The sequence below is a fragment of the Aythya ferina genome, assembly GCF_964211825.1.
Source record: "Aythya ferina genome assembly, chromosome: 25".
NCBI lineage: Eukaryota > Metazoa > Chordata > Aves > Anseriformes > Anatidae > Aythya > Aythya ferina.
Genome location: NC_140323.1, coordinates 1892358 through 1908097, shown reverse-complemented (window position 1 = coordinate 1908097; position 15740 = coordinate 1892358). Strand labels below are relative to the sequence as shown.

At 52.0% G+C, this 15740-nt stretch overlaps 1 protein-coding gene across 2 annotated transcripts in view; it reads right to left on the bottom strand.

The window, feature by feature from the left end:
- CTTNBP2NL (CTTNBP2 N-terminal like) overlaps positions 1-15489 on the bottom strand; it is a 37293-nt gene extending 21804 nt beyond the window's left edge. The window contains exon 1 of one of the 2 annotated variants that reach the window (XM_084497863.1): positions 15383-15489. The gene's annotated coding sequence lies outside the window, so the exon portion shown is untranslated. The remainder of the gene's footprint in view (positions 1-15382) is intronic. The other variant, XM_084497861.1, reaches the window with a different exon arrangement.
- Positions 15490-15740: the final 251 nt, after the last annotated feature.

The window sequence follows — 15740 nt, the reverse complement described above, 5'->3', positions numbered from 1 at the left end:
CTGCCTGCAGTGTCCTCACAGCCCGGTGCCTTCCACCCCTGCAGCCCCGCAGGGAGCAGATTTCCAGTTCTGGTGTGCTCGGGCACACTTGTTGCAGGACACGGTGTGCACATTGTCCTGGGATGTTCCTGAAGGGACTCGGAAATGCTGTTGTAAGTCGGTACATCCACAACCCTCTCGTTGGGCACCAGAGCTCTCAGACTTTGGACCTGAGCGAGGAACAGAGCTGAACCTAACAAGCACACAGACTCGGTAGCACTCGGTTTCCTTTGTTCACCAAAGCCAGCCTGTTCACCCAGGCTGGCTGCTCTGGAGCGAGGACTTGATGAGCTCAATGGTTTTGCCAGCCAGCTCAGACCTTGCCCAGTAACCCCAAACAGCCCACCGCGAGCACCCAGGATCCTGTCTGCAAGAGCAATTTGTACTGATTTTGAGAACATTCCTTGGATGCAGCTCTTAGAAAACCATCTCCTGGGTGCAGCCACCCTCAAAAAGCATCACCTGCAAATGCTGCAGCAACCTGGGTTTGTAAAGTTGATGCAAACTGCCCCCTGGGGTTTGGCCAGGCCACTCGAAACCCACTCTCCTGGTTCTCCCAGGCCCCGCAACAGCCACATTGCCTTCCCAAAGGAGGTGAAGGCTCAGGGTGATGGGGATGCTGCAGCTTCACCTCAAACGCTGAGCACGAAGGTAAGCAGCCAGCAGGCCCCACCGCACCCCGGGGATGAGCTCTGCAAACAGCCTCTCCAACCATCCTGGGAACAGTGAAACGTTTCCAGAGGGTCAGCATTTACTGAGATGCTTTTATCTCCTCGCCAAAAGAGGAAGAGCTGCTGCGTGTCCTGAAAACCTCTTGTGGCATTTTAATTACAGACTCCCAGCAAAACCTTCCTCTCATCCCTGCCAGCCTCTCTCCCCCCCCCCCCCCAACACCCTGTTTTCCATTTTTATTGGATTGATCTCCAGGCTGACCACATTTGACAACTGGACATTGCAATCACCATGATTTTTCCTTCTCTTTATTAGAGATGCTTATGACGAGAAAATAGCTGCAGCAATTGCTGGTGGCCACTATCTTTGCAAGAAGGCCCCACAAATCCCTGGGGGCCGGCATATTGCAGAGGGCACACTGAGCAGGGATGAGCACTCACCAGCATTTTTCCTTACACATATTCTACTCCAAAAGTGTTTTTCTCTAGAATTGCTGGCCAAGGTAACCATCCAGGGCTCTGCACCACTCACCCTCTGCAGCTGGGGGCTCCCTGGGGGAAAGGACCCAGCCTCGATTTTTTGTCTGTGCTGCATCTGCATGAAATGCTCTTGGTTTGGGCTGTTTGCTGGCTGTTGGGCAGCCTGCTCACATGGCACAGCACGGGCTCCAGCCCCAGCCATGGGGAGCCACGCCACCACTGAGCCAGAGCAGCTGGGGAGCGCTGAGCCCCGCTGCTCCTGCCAGCCCATTGGTTTGTTATATTTCTCCCTCATGGAAACTCATTTATTATTTTACATTACTGTCTGAAGCCTGGGAGCATCTCTTCCTGCATTTAAAATAGGAGAAAAAAACACCTCCCTCTGCAAAATTCACATGCAGGCTTGGCTCTCGCAGGCTCACGGAGCTGGGCTGGGGAGGCTTGGCCGAGCCCATTACACCAGCAGAGAGATCTCAATTTAAATAGCAGTTAATAAAAGATGCCTGTACAGGGCTGTAAGCATCCTGACACTTGATTAATTGTACTACACACAGTACACCTACCAGCACTGGAACAAACACACAAACACTGAAAAGGAAGTAATTAACTCAAACTCAGCCAGCTGGTAAGCCTCGACGTGGTGTGAGCTGCCAGGCGTGGGGAGGGAGCGGCGTTTGCGGAGTTTGAATTTCCTCTGCTTTGAGCAGCCTCTCGTTGCGAAGGCACAAAATTCACCTCAACCAGGAGATGGATCCGGAGCCTGGACCTGTGAGGTTCTGAATCCCAAATCTGGTGGGGAAAGCCCAGTGTCTGCACAACCCTTCAGTACCCGGGGGCTGCAGCCACATTTGAACTGCTCCAGGGGCTGGCAGCAGCCAGGGGCTTCTAGGTGCTTTGCCAGCTGCTGCACCAGCTCAAGAAAGCCTTGAATAAGATGTCCTTAAACCCACCTCACTGCACCTCCACAAGCGTTCAGGATTGAGGCCTTCCCTCCCATAAGCTGCAGTCCCAGCCTCCCCCTCGGAGGCGCACACCCGTACCTGCACCGAAAACCTCACACTCGGGGCCTTCCAAACCACACGACAGGAGCGAGGCTCCTCCAGCCCCTCACAGCCATGGGTTTATCAGAGCCTCCCCCCGAGTCCCCGGGGAACAGCAGCCGCAGGAGGAGCCTGGTGCAGCTGCATGAGGGAGGCTGAGCTCAGAGAGGTCCTGGTCCTCCTCCAGCCACCTGCAGGACGCAGGGTGGGATCAGGGCAGGATGCTGGACATCACCCAGTAACAATCCCCACCAGCACCATTCATTGTCAGCCACCATTTAAGGCTTTACAGCTTGCAAATTCATTCATTCGGAGGAGAATTCGGAAGAGGTTCCTGCCCCAGCCCAGCTGGGAGCCCAGGCTCTGCAGGGCCGATCCTGTACATGACTCAGGGCCCCGGGGTCATCTTGCCCAGGCCACACACCAGCACCTTCGTGGGGCATCCTCTGCCCACAAGAACACTTTGGCTGTCATCTCCTTCCTCACCTCTGTGTTTCTGAGCCCTCCACGCCGTCTGCCAGTGACAGCAAAACCCTCCAGCAGCTCCCTCTGACTCCACATTTCTTGGCTTTTGTCAGTTATTTGTGTGCCAGCTCTGCTGCTATGTTAATGTGCTTCGAAGGGTTTCTCTCAGCAGGCAGAGCTGCACCGAGGGCTTTCCTAATGGGGATCAATGGGGCAGAAAGAAAACACAGAGCAGTGCTCGGCAGCAGCCCGTCCTCCAGGAGGCTGCTGTGACCAACTGCTCTGCCATAACTCCTCCCTCACCCCGAGCAGGGAAAGCTGCACCACCACCAAAAATCCGAGGTTAATTCACTGCTGCCTACTTAAGCCAAGGGTGAGTATGCCACAAGGTGGTTTTTTTTTTTCTTATTACTTGCTCCTGCTGAGATGCAGAGGTGCCGGGCAGTTTGGGGACAGGAGGAGGCTGAGCAGCCCCCAGCCTGTGCCTCGTTCAGCGAATTTCCCTCCTGCTGCTGGCAGAGTGCTGGGCAGCGAGAGCAGCTCTGCCACCCTGCTGAGGGATTTGGAGCAGGGCTGGGTGTCTTTCCCAAATATCGAAGCTATTTTTTACGGCTGGAAGAACAACAGAAGCAGCTGATCCACTGCCAGTGAAGCAGCCACTGCTTCATCTCTCTATTTTTTGTGAAGTGCTTCTTCCAGAGATGCTGCCCAAATATTGCAGCGTGTTGGCTGCTTGCAGACAGTGTCTCCAGCCCTCGTTTATATCCCTGATTTGTCACCTGAAGCACACAGAAAGAGGCATCTCAGCCCTGCAGTGCTTCTGTCCGGCCGGGCTGATGCTGCGGGGAGCAGCTCCCTGAGCCCTGCCGTGGCCACCCCATCCACACCCCCAGCACTGGTAGCTGCCTGCACCCATCGCTGGCCAAAAGGGCAGCAAAAAGGCTGTGGGTACCTGACCCCCGGCATCTCACAGCACCCTCCAGCCCTGCAATGTTGTTTGTAATCAACTTCAGCACTGCTTGATGAGCAGCATTGACATATATATATGCAACAAGCACATCCTGCAACAAGACAGCCCTTTGAGAGAATCACGGGGTGTCTGCGTGCATCCAGAGCGATGGGACACAGCAGGGACACAGCATTTCTGCCCTGCCCAGCCAGCCCGCTCGTCCCGAGGCATTTCTTTATAAAGCTGTGGTTTCAGCCACAGCACACGGATGGTGGGAATGCACAGACTTCGCTTCTGCCTGGGAGAATCCTCTGAATATTCCCCAGCAGCATCCTCCGAGTGGAGGCAGGACACACAGGAGCGCTGAAGGACTGGTGAAATGTTTCCCTGTGAGTCTGTTAAAGCAGACACAGAGCTCCAACGAGCCACAGAACGCCTGGCGCCCTCCCCTCTTTCACTCCCAGCACATCTCTCATCCTAGGAGCCTCACAGCCCCCTGTTTTTCCAAGGAACACGACAGACGTCAGGCAGTGCTAGTACAGCTCCGGCAGAGGAGCAAAAGTCACCGAGAGCACCGGTCCTGCTGCTGCAGGGGCTCTGATTACATCTGAGCTGCGAAGGGGGAATGAAAAAAGAGGAGGAGGAGGGTGGGAAAGGAGAGTTTTAAAGGCCACAGGCAACGAGGCCAGTCAGGAAGAATAACAGCAGCCCCAGCCCGTGTTAGGACTCCACTTATAAATAACTTATGGAAGGCAGCTACGAGATCAGTGTGATTTCATACACGATTAAACCGCAGCTCTCAGAAACCGGGGGCTGCTGAGAAGTGCAATTTCTGGAGGCCCTGCTCCCCCCAAACCCTCTGACCACACGCACCCCTTCCACATTACACCACTCAGGAGCTGGCCCATGGGGGCTGGCAGTGAGGTGGGGGCTCCCCAGGGCCCCTCATCCCCCAGCCCTGCCCCACCAGCACCACGCACCATGCTCAGCATCCCTGCACCCAGCACCGCGCACAGCTCGGGCACCTCCGGCACCGCTCCACTGGTGGAAGGGAGGGACTGACCCCCCCCTGCTCTCAGCCCTTCAGCAAGGCAGAAAACACGAAGTGAATTTTCACAGGATTTTATTTTTTTCCTTTTTTTTTTTTTTAAACCAAGACCTCTGCCAGCACAAGCTGTCCCAGCCTGGCAGTCCTGCAGCGTGGGCTCACGCGGGTGAGAGGCAATTAGGGATTAGCGCGAGGTGAGTGTGGGAAGCGAGATCAGAGCTGCTCATCTGACATTTCTGCCTCTCCTCCCCCAGCCTGCAGGGAGGGCCGAGAGCACACGCTTCCCTGGTTATTGGCTTTCAGGAACCTTTGACATTCACATGCTCTGCTCTCACTGGGAAGGAGTCCAAGTGCAGTTTGTTCTCAGATTGCCAATACAGACAGTCTGCTCTTTGTCCGACCTCGGAGCGCAGCCCCCAGCCCAGGCAGCTGCACACCGCTGCTATCCCAACCCTGTGCCCTTGTGCATCACCAGGACACCCTGACGGACCACAGGCAATCCCGGTTGGGGCTCAGCAGTGCATGTGGGACCAGGCTGAGAGGCAGTGGAGCCAGGAGCCTACCACGAGCCCTCCCCAGCACCACGAGGAAGCCACAGCGTGAGGGATGCGCAGCAGGGGACGGATGCTTTTTAACACCATGGCCTCATGTTCTGATCCACACACGTTGGCTGTGCTCTCATCAAACCTCTGATCCATTAACCGGAGAGGCTGCTTCCCCCGGAGATGAGCTCAGGTGGAAACGCACCGTACCGGAGAGCTCGGTGCAGCAGTTTGTGCTTGAAAACTGCCTGCCTTGTGGCAGCCGGTGCTGGAGGCGGCGTGCCGAGGAGCAAACTGTCCCTGCAGAGGACACATCACCACCCTGGGCTGCACAGAACCCGTGCCCTCTGTCCCTCTGCCAACCGAGCCTCAGAGCCGGGCACCTCAATAAGCACTGACACCACCCAGCACAAGCTGCGTGGGGCAGGAAATGTCTCTCACTCCTGCACAGGGCTGCAACCTGCTGCTGACGCCGTGCACGCAGATGTTACAGCCTCGCCCTTGGCGCACCCAGCCCTGCTCCCTGGCAGCAGCAGCTCTCCCAGCCCAGGGCTGTGCCGCCGAGCAGCACGTCGGCAGCCACCTCCAGGTCAGAAATGAGACCCAGCGAGCGTAGCACAGCACGGCACGATCAGTGCACAGAGCTGTCAGGCATCACTGCGAGCGAAATCGAGGAAGATTTCACGTGCACGCTCCACAAAGACCAAAATGCAAGATAAACAACAGAGCACACAGCCACCAGGAACACGTTTAGTTTTCCCTCTCTCAGGTACTTGCTATTTTCACAAAGGCGACGAGAGGGGGGGGAAAAAAAGAACATTCCTGAACACAAACAAACCCAAACAAAGCCTGAGTAGCAGTAAAACCCAAGGCTGGTATTTTCTCCCTAACACATTCAGTAACTCAGATGCAGAAGGAAGCAGCAGGGTCAAGCACTAAAGAATATTTCTTAACCTTTGGTTTTAGATCTTAAAAAATTAATATGGGGACTGGCTAGGATTACTTCCATTTCTCAGGCAGAGAAGCAGAGGTGCAGCAGGATGGCTGTACAAGATGCCTGGGCAGGAGATGGAATGTAAGGGCAAGTCCTTGTTAAAATATGGACAGCACAGGGAATGGGCTAATGCATTACAGGTACTCATGAGAAGTACCTGGGAAAGATAAGGGGTGACTGTTTCAATCTGGTAGCTATAAGGTTTAAAACTCTCGGTAAGTGAATATTCCTTTCCCAGAAAGCATAAATTACCCTGCACTTCAGCAAAGTCACAATCGCATTAAATCAGTGAGAGGGAGTCAGGCTCTCAAACCTTTTCACGTGGTTCAGGAAATCACTGGTTCGTGGGGAAGCAAACTGCAGCATCAAATTCTGCCATGCACCATGTACCAGGAGCTCGAATCTCTTCGCAAGTGATGGATGGCAGCCTGGACGCCACTCCAGAACTTGGTTGAGTTCTCATTTTATTACATCTGCTGAGAAAATGCAGCTGAGTTTTTATTACCCACAGGAAACCCTTTCTCTAGAACATATAATAGTTCATTGAAAAAATGACTCATTCAGTTTGATAATGAGAGGACACTTGTGTGGCCACCCCTATTAATTCCAGGCCAGCCTGCTCGAGTCCTTGCTAATTCAGTGCTGAAAGTCCCAGGGCTTGCCAGCATGCATGCGTAATTATGCCGGCAGCCACCTAAAAGATCTTCCTGAAAAAACACCAATGCAAAAGGGAGCTCAGAGGTCAAATTTCCATAAAGTCCACACAGGTAAATCTCAGGGCATTGCCAAGGCAGCCCGTGGTCTGTGTGACACAGGCCACTGCACCCCCTCCCAGACACAGCGAGGAGGAGGAGGACAGGTAAGGAAAATGCCCCAAATGTGTGTATATTATAATAAAATATAATAATGGGAGCCAGAGGGCGTTCTCTCCATCCGCCTGTGATCCAGGATGGGAAAAGGGAGAAATACAAATGGAAAGCTGCTGTCTTGATGGCTTCACCCTTTCTATTTGTTGGATAAAAGTTACCCTCCAGGCTTGGCTTCGTGATCTCTCTGATGAAAGTTTGCTCAGCAAGAAGAAAGGAGACTGGGAAGGGGCATGGAGACCGTTTGGATAAATGTCCCGACGCTTCTGCGGGGAGCCAAGGTTCAGCCCCACAGCACGAGGCAATGAAGGGGCTGGCCTGGTATTGTCATGCAAGTCAGGCTTGCTCACATTTAGCGGATTACATTAGAATTTGCATTCAGGAAACGTGATTTGAAATAGTAACCACAAACTTTATCAGTCTAATATATAAAGTAATTTGCATAATTTCCTATTTGCACGGGGCTCCTATTTTTTCCCCCTCCTTGTATGATCAAATAGACCTACTTCCAGATTAAACACATTTCAAGTTTAGGGGATTAACCTGCCTGCAAGAAGCAACACTGCTGACTGCTTGTTATCTATAAAATACAACTGCAGTGTCCCTAGAAGCTGGAGAAATCCCATTTCTCTCCCTTCTTTGTCACAGGGAATGGCACCAGCACCACGTCAGGGGCCTGAGAGGTGTCACGCAGTGCCAGCCCAGGATCCCCAGTGCCAGGGGGCAAGGGGAAAAGCCCCCCCCAGCCCCAAATGGGCAGCAAAACACTTGAGAGGCCGGCGGAGGGGCAGCAGGGACGGGGCTGATCTGCACATCACACACACGGGTGCGCCGCCTGCCTGCACTCAGAAAACCCATTTCTCATTGCTCTGCGCCCGTGTGGGATCATCGACAGCACGGGACAGCAGGCAGCCCATGCCAGAATAGCTCTGTGTGATGGAGGAGCGGAGGTTGATGCCCAGAGGGTGCCAGGCAGGGCCAGCTGAGGGCACAGAGCCCTGCTGAGCACTGGGGCTGTCCCACTGGGAGCACTGGAAGGCCCCAGCCCAGGCAGCTGCCCGGTAGCGTGAAACAAAGTGACTGGTTTGGTGCCAAAGCTGCTCTGTGCAACCGTGGCGTGTGTTCTTCAGACAGATCTAGCTGATCTCAATAACTGAACCAATTCCAGTTTTCTCCTGATTTATTTTGGTCCCGAAAGCAGACATCGAATTTCAAAGCAGGGACGTGGCACTGGCTCACACCACAAATAGTTCCTCCCCTAATGGGCAGAGGCAGGCAGAGCTGCCTTCCTATAAACTGGTAATGGACCTTCATTTTGAAGATTACTTTATGAGTGTTATAACTCCTAAACTGCCACCAACAATAGCTCGTGAATGCACTGGGCTGTGCTTTCCACCAGCATTTTCTTAAATGGAGACAGCAATCAAAGCCGGGTCTAAATTCACTCTCCATCCATTATCGATTTTGGTTGCAGGAGAAGGCAGTGCACACGCTAAACTTCGCATTATTTGAGAAGCAATGTAACGGCACACATCCCTGCATAACTCACTGTCAGGTCCAGGCTGCAAATACAGATCTAACAACGAGACAAATAAAGAATATGGGCTGTTTATAGCTCGGTCCTTATCCCCTGGTAATCAATATGGCTCATTAGGTTTATGAGACAATCATGTCTTCTGCTACCCTGGCCTAGAACCTTTGAGTAATGGCTTGCCAATGCCAAGTAATTATAACAACGTCTTGCAAGTGAAGCAGAAACAACCAAGTAAACTGATTTAGAGCAGCTTAATCGGGCTGAGTTTTCCTTGAGCTCTGTTCCCACTGTTCTGCTTCTAACTTTGTCAGCCTGAACCGACGCTTTATTAGATGGTCTCATTAGGTTCCTGTGCTGGGGACTCAGGGAGCGTTCTGCTTTTACCCAGCCATATATCAGGCTCATTCCTCTCCCTCTCTCCTGTCACCTCTTTCTGCTGTGCCTCCGCTTCCAGCTGTGGATGCTGTTGCTGCGTGTCGGCACCAGGGTGCCTCCCAGCCCCACCATGGTCAGAACCGTGTTTGGCCTCAGGTTTCTGGTAGGCAGAAATGACTTTTTTCCTCCACCATCACAGGGGTAAGAGAAGGGGCTGCAAGGGATACAGGAGCTATACACCGTCCCCAAAATGACACAGGGCATTGATCCCTGGTGCTCCCAGCCCAAGCTGTTCCTCAGCCACCTTCCTCACACTGCAGCTGTCTGTGTGCATCAGAGAAAATAAGAGAAGGGGAAACCCAGCAGAAAACACTGCCACCTCTGCGACTGTGCTTCTAAAAGTGACGCCAGGCCCCCCAGAACTGCTGGATTTCCTCCTCCTTTCCAGGTCCCTGCACACTGATCGTGCCCGTATCCTGGCTGCAGGGCACCAGCCTGTGTTTTCATGCTGCGTTGGTCCAGGCAGAGCTCTGTCACCCTCCCAGTCCGAGAACACAGCCTTTAGGTTAGCAGTTAATAGTTTTTCTTATGACTGCGATTGTGAAAGGTCAGTGCCACGTGTTGTTGTACTAGGGCACGGACTCCTTCAGAAAAACGCATTCCTCTGTCAGGGTTTGGCAGTTCGATGGCTTGGAAATAAATGTGGGATGCTCTTGGGACTCAGGGTAATGATTAAAGCAACAGCAATTACAAGAGCAATGCTATTAATAAAGGGGCAGCGAAACAGCCAGGCCCGTGAGCCAGAGGCACTCCTGCCAGCAGCAAGCTGCCCCTCAGAAATGTCAGAAATATTTCTGATATTTCATACCCCTTTCCTTCTTGTTTTCTTTTGGAAAAGCAGCTGCTGGGAGCCCTACAGCACCTGCAGGGGTCAGCCCCTCCTAGAAGCCCAGTGCATTCCCTCCTGCTCTGCTCACCGCAGCTTCTCTGGCTCCATACTCCTGCTCTCATCCCAATATTTGCCCCACAAACAGTAAACTATAGTGTTTAGTTCCACCACGAGCTGGATGCGTGGCACAATAGCCAAGGGTAACTCCTTTTTTTGGAGCAGAGCAGCCACTGACAGTTCGATCAGAGCAGGGGAGCTGCGAGCACAGATGAGCTGCCAGCAGCGGAGCTGGGCAGAGCCCACGCAGGAGGCTCAGAGAGGAGTTTCTCACCAGCAGCCTCTACATTTTGGGGTTTCCCCATGCAGGAGACCCCCTCCTGACCACGCTGCCCTACTGCTGGTCCTGTCTATCCCCTGTTCCCTGCCCCACTACACCCAGACGCTGCCCCGGTGAGGGCTCTGCAGGTTACCACCTTGGCAAGGCCTGGGTGTTTGTGCACACGTAAGCCTTGTCACGGCTGATTTTATTTATTGTTGTAGAAGTGTATTTCCAAATAAAACAGAAAGTGAACAAATAAACGGGGTGACAGAGCTGTAAAACCATGCCTGCTCATTCACTTGAAGAAAAGCCTGCCTGAACTAATTAACCTCTGAAAGCCTTGCGCTGTTCATAAACAAGCCAGGAATTAATACGGTTTTGTTTGTTTGTTTTTCCTCCAAACCACCAGCGTACGCCACTAAATCTTTATTGGGCAGCAAAAAAAGAAATTGCTTCCCTTTCTAGATTAGGAGCAACAACAAGAAGCAGCAGCTGAACTGTCTGGATGAGAACGAAGTGCAGGTTTGTCTCCTGCTCTGGCTGCCCGCCACGGGCAGGCACGTGCCGAAGGGGTGAGCTCTGCATGCATGGAAGGAGCTGCAGCCCCCCGGCACCAAAACAATTCCTCCTTGCAGCACATCTCCTTGTGCACCCAGCCTTGCTCTGCTTTGGAGCAGGACGAGGGGCTGGGGGCTCGCTTCTCTTCCACAGCTGCAGAGGTGAGCACAAAAACCAAGGAGCGACCCCAGGGGCACAGGAGGCGGTGGGGCTGGGTGCAGGACCCCACTGCAGGACCCGCAGCCTTCACGGAGAACAAATCCCATGGCAAGCGGGCACCTGAATGGGGGCTGCTGGCCCCGCACACGCCTGTATGTGCAGCAACAGTGGAGTGCTTTTATTTCGGACAAGCCCTTCACATTTACTGATCACACACGCATAAAGGGAGACTTCAGGAAAAATGGAGAGGGGGCAGAAACACAAATCAAGGAGTAACATTTTTGAAGGAGAAATTATAAATTGCAATTTAATCACATAATCACTTTGACACTCTCAAGCAAGCTAATTTCTTCCCTTGCCTCATTTCACCCACTTGGCAAGATGAATCTTAATGAATAATGTCCTATGAATATTTAATTTTTTGATCAATTTGATTTTTTTCCCCCTCATATCCCTACCTGCTGGATGTGTAAACCAGTTCCCCCCCTCTTTTTCCTCTCTCAGGGATTCAGAGACCTGTTTTCTCCACCTAGTGGGCAGAGAGCCTCTCACCAGGGACTCGGGTCCGGAGCCTGGTGACAATGACAATGAGAGCCACCACCCTGCACACGGACACAGAGAAACTTCCTCAGCACAGGAAAACTTTGCAGACAGACAAGCGCATTGATTGCTGAGAACTGCGGATCTTTATTGCCAATTGATTACCTCTAATGGCTTTAAAGCAATTTAAATATAACTGGACAGTTTGGGTAGGAATTGGAAGCCTGAGGAGAGGGCAGTAACGATCTCCTTGCTAACGACCGCGGGCAGGCAGGTGATGGGCACGCTCGGAGGCAGGGGGCCCATTGACCTGCCCTTGACTTCCCGGCACGATCCATCCACACCGAACGAGCGCTTGCAGGTGCTGGGGAACACAAAACAGACCTCGCACTGGAAGCCTTTGGATTTGGGTTTCCTCATGTTTGTGCTGAGGATCGCCAAAATCAGGGGTCTGAAAGGGAAGCTGAACTCCAGCTCAGGGTATGTTCTAAGCTGGCTACGTGTGGCATCCAAAAGATGCTGCAGCCGCCGTGCTGCAAGAGAACAACAGGTTGTGTTTCTGTGGCTCTGGTCATTTATTTTATTAAGTGAGGTATTCAGGCCAACTGCAGGAATTCCAGGAACTTTTGGCCTTCTTACTCACACATCAGGAGAGAAACATGCCTGGGGCTACAAGGCCACATTTGTAGCACCCCACAAGGTTCACACGGGCTCTGGGAGAGCCTCGGTGACCGCTGCTGCACCTCAGCCTCTGCTCCGCACGTGGCTTCCTAACACACGGGGGATTGCTGCGTAATGAGATTTGCGCTTTCTATAAATTATTCAAAAGAAATTCTGAACTACAATTTATGAATTTATTGCAGAGGACAAATAAGAAATTTGAGGCTTGTTTTGTCCCAGAAGCAAACAAGCCGCTAGTCTTACGAGGAAGAGGCACAGCGACCGCTGGGTGAGCAGACGTGCTGTTCTCCCAGTCCTCAAATATTGACCATGAGCTTACAGAATGCATGTTTGCTGCCTTTTAACTGCCCGAGGTTATGCAGAATGAGCTGGACAGGCCTCAGCCCTTAAGTCCCTAGCAGTTCCCATGCAGTCCTGGCATCCTGGCTGTGACCCCAGACCCCTTCTCCCTCCCCAGCCCCAGCCCAAGGGGCTCCCTGCTCCTCCTGCCACAAGCACCAGCACAGCCAGCCCCGGTCTGCCCAGGGAACAGAGATCCATCCCCGGGGGTGATTTGCTTTATTGATTGCAGCTAATGAGGCCGAGGAGCCTGCCGGAGCCCTCTCATTGCCCTGTTGCTCCAGCCCCGCTACTTCAGGAACAACTGTGATTAACAAATCAGCAGAAAGGCTTTACTTGAATTCATCACCCAGTATTTAAATCTGCCAACTGTGTGAGCAAGTGATAGGCTCTAAGGGTGGCTGGCACATGCCTGTTTGTTTAATCTGTTTATTAAAACCGACAGTCAAATCGCTAGAAATACAGCTGAAACGCCTTGGTGAATCTAAAAGAGGAAGAACAAGCCTGAGTGCTGCAGCACAGAGTGCTTCCAGGCTCTGTGACGAAGGGCAGGAGGACCCGTGAGCTGGGACCAGTCCCCTCGATGCTGCATTTTGCCAGGCAGGAGCAGAGCAGGGCTGGACGGGATGTCCCACACAGCTGGGGGCTGCAGAGACACGACAGGAGCCTGGAGCAAGGACAAGCCTTCACTTGGGCCAGGCAGCCTGGACAGAGCACCCAGGCCATGCTGAAACACAGGCAACTAACACTCGTAACATGCTGTTGAGCACAAAGATACTTTCTCATTCTCTACTTTTCTATTTATTTTTTTTTTTACCCCCAGAAATAGGCATTAATTCACCGGGTCCTAATTCATCCCCTGCATTAAAAGCAGTCAAACTACTGGCTTCCTGCATTCATCATCTCTCTGGTAGCACCTCCAGGCATTTTATCAGGATTTTTCAAGCAGCACAGAGAAGTGAGTGGCAGTTTATAAACAGAGTTCAGTCCCTTTAAGATGATCAAAGAGAGAGACAACTGCGTTTTATCTCTCTCAGCTATACTTCGGCACAGTTTGTCTCTGATGATGAAGATCCTAAAGCTGTCTCCTGGAGTGGGTACCAGCAGAGAACAGATTGCACGGACAAGCCAGCTTGAGCTGGAAGACAGAAATAATTCCTGTGCTTGAGCATTTGCTGGGTGCAGGGGCTGAAGCCTCACGCACTTGGTGGTGGGGACGATCCCTGCAGCTCCTCTGGAAATGGTGCTGAAGCTGGGGAGAAGCAGAGCAGCCCGAAAGGAGCCCAAAAGGCCAGCAAACCCCGCTGCTGCCTGGCTTCAAAGTGCTGACCCTGATATTGGCAGAGCATGACAACGAGCCCAAAGGAAACCTGTTTAAAACAGTTTGTGAGATGCCATTCTCTAGAGGTATTATTACATTTGATTACTCTGCATTTAATACAAATTAAAGTGACAATCCCTGGTGGCACAGCCCACCTGACAGGATTTGACCAGGCTCTCACAGAGCCTCTACCAGGACACTGCCAGCTGCCTTCACACCGCAGCCTGGCTGCCCACAAACACATCATCTCAAGATCATCCTAAATCCTGCCTCCCTGGGCCGAAACCACTGACAGAACTGTAGGGCAGAGACCAAGAACGCTGTTTGTAAAGGCAGCTGTTGGGAAGCCATTCCAGGCAAATCAATACGTTGTTAGTAATTAAATAATTCAGCATTTACATTTACAAGCCAATACGGGATCCTCACCTCCCTGTACATGCTGAACCCCCAAAACAGGCAGCCCCAGCCCCATCTCGGAGCTCTTCCCTGTGACCTCTGCCTCTCAACATCCACCCATCCTTGGCAGCTCACACCAACTTAGTCCTGCACAGACTTTGAGGGTGAGAAATCCTTCCTGCCTAGGAAAATTTCAGCTCGGATTTATCTGTGTTATTTTAAAGCCTCATCAGCGTGGTTGCTGGGTGCCGCTGCACTGAACCGCACCGCTCTGAAACCATCCCAGCTTTGCTGCCCTTGCTGTGCTTCCCCTCCCCTGTCCGGTTACATGCCGGCTAAAGCATTTTTCTTCATTTGCAGGAGCAGTGGTAGTGCTTAATGAGGGGTGCTGTGTGCTGACTTCCCCTGCTAATGGGAGTCAGTTCATTATAATGAAGGGCTCCTCTTTAGAGCACGGCTTCATGCTATGCAAAGGCCTAAATTTTACCACAAGGATTTTAATTTGGGATTAACCGATCGGGAAATTAGATCATTTGTTACATCAATCATCCTGCGCTCCGTGTGCCTTTATGCTCCAGAGAGCTGCGCTGCAGAGGGGCAGCGAGAGGCAGGCACCGGGGCGCGGGGACGCTGCTGGCAGGACGGCAGCGAGCAGTTTGAGCCCTGAAGCTTTCTCTTCGGAGGCTGCCTGCTAACAACCAGAGCTTTCCTCCAGCAATGACTTTGGTTTTTAAATTATCTCAGTTCGCAATTCTCTTCTATAATTTACGTACACTTGCTCAGCTGCTCACTCCCCGTGTTTTAAACAGGAAACGCTTCTATTGCACGGCACGTTCCTCTTCCCTTTTGGATGATCCTGCTCCCTAGGAGTGTATTTTCTCACTTGCCTAGGTAAACTTTACCTAGCGGAGTAATTCCTTGAGACTCAGTGAGGATAGCCACCTGTGTAATCACTTGCAAACTGTCCTCACAAAAAATAATCCCTGTTACCATTAATGCTCCTGCTAGCAATCTGGCTCACAAGTATGCTCTCAGCACAGAAACGAAAAGCATACATAGTCACAGATGCAACAACTTTGGAAGACCTTAGAACCACAGAGAAGTCTTATCATACTTTCAGTACAGGTATGGATTCAACATAAATCTTTCTTTAAATACTTTTGATCACAAAACTTACTTTTTTGCAGTCCAAACTAATGTAGATCTCAGCAGAGCTGCTGCAGGCTGATGACCCCCAAGGCTCTCTGTGACCATCACCAGGTGTTGCTGCTGGCACTCAGTTTATTGACTCTTGCTTCTCCTTTGGCAGCTGCTTTAAATCAAAACCAATTAATAATGACACTCAGTATTCTGCTACTGTTTAGCGTGTGGGGATGTTGTATTATGTGATTCTGCTTCGGTTTCAAAAGTCAGGAAATCATATGCCTATAGAATAAAAGTATCCCGTACCGTACTACGAGTTCCAGACACAACCCAATTTGTACAGTGAGTCAGCCTGGCAAGCAGGTGCAGACGTTATGTTACTTGTACTCGGG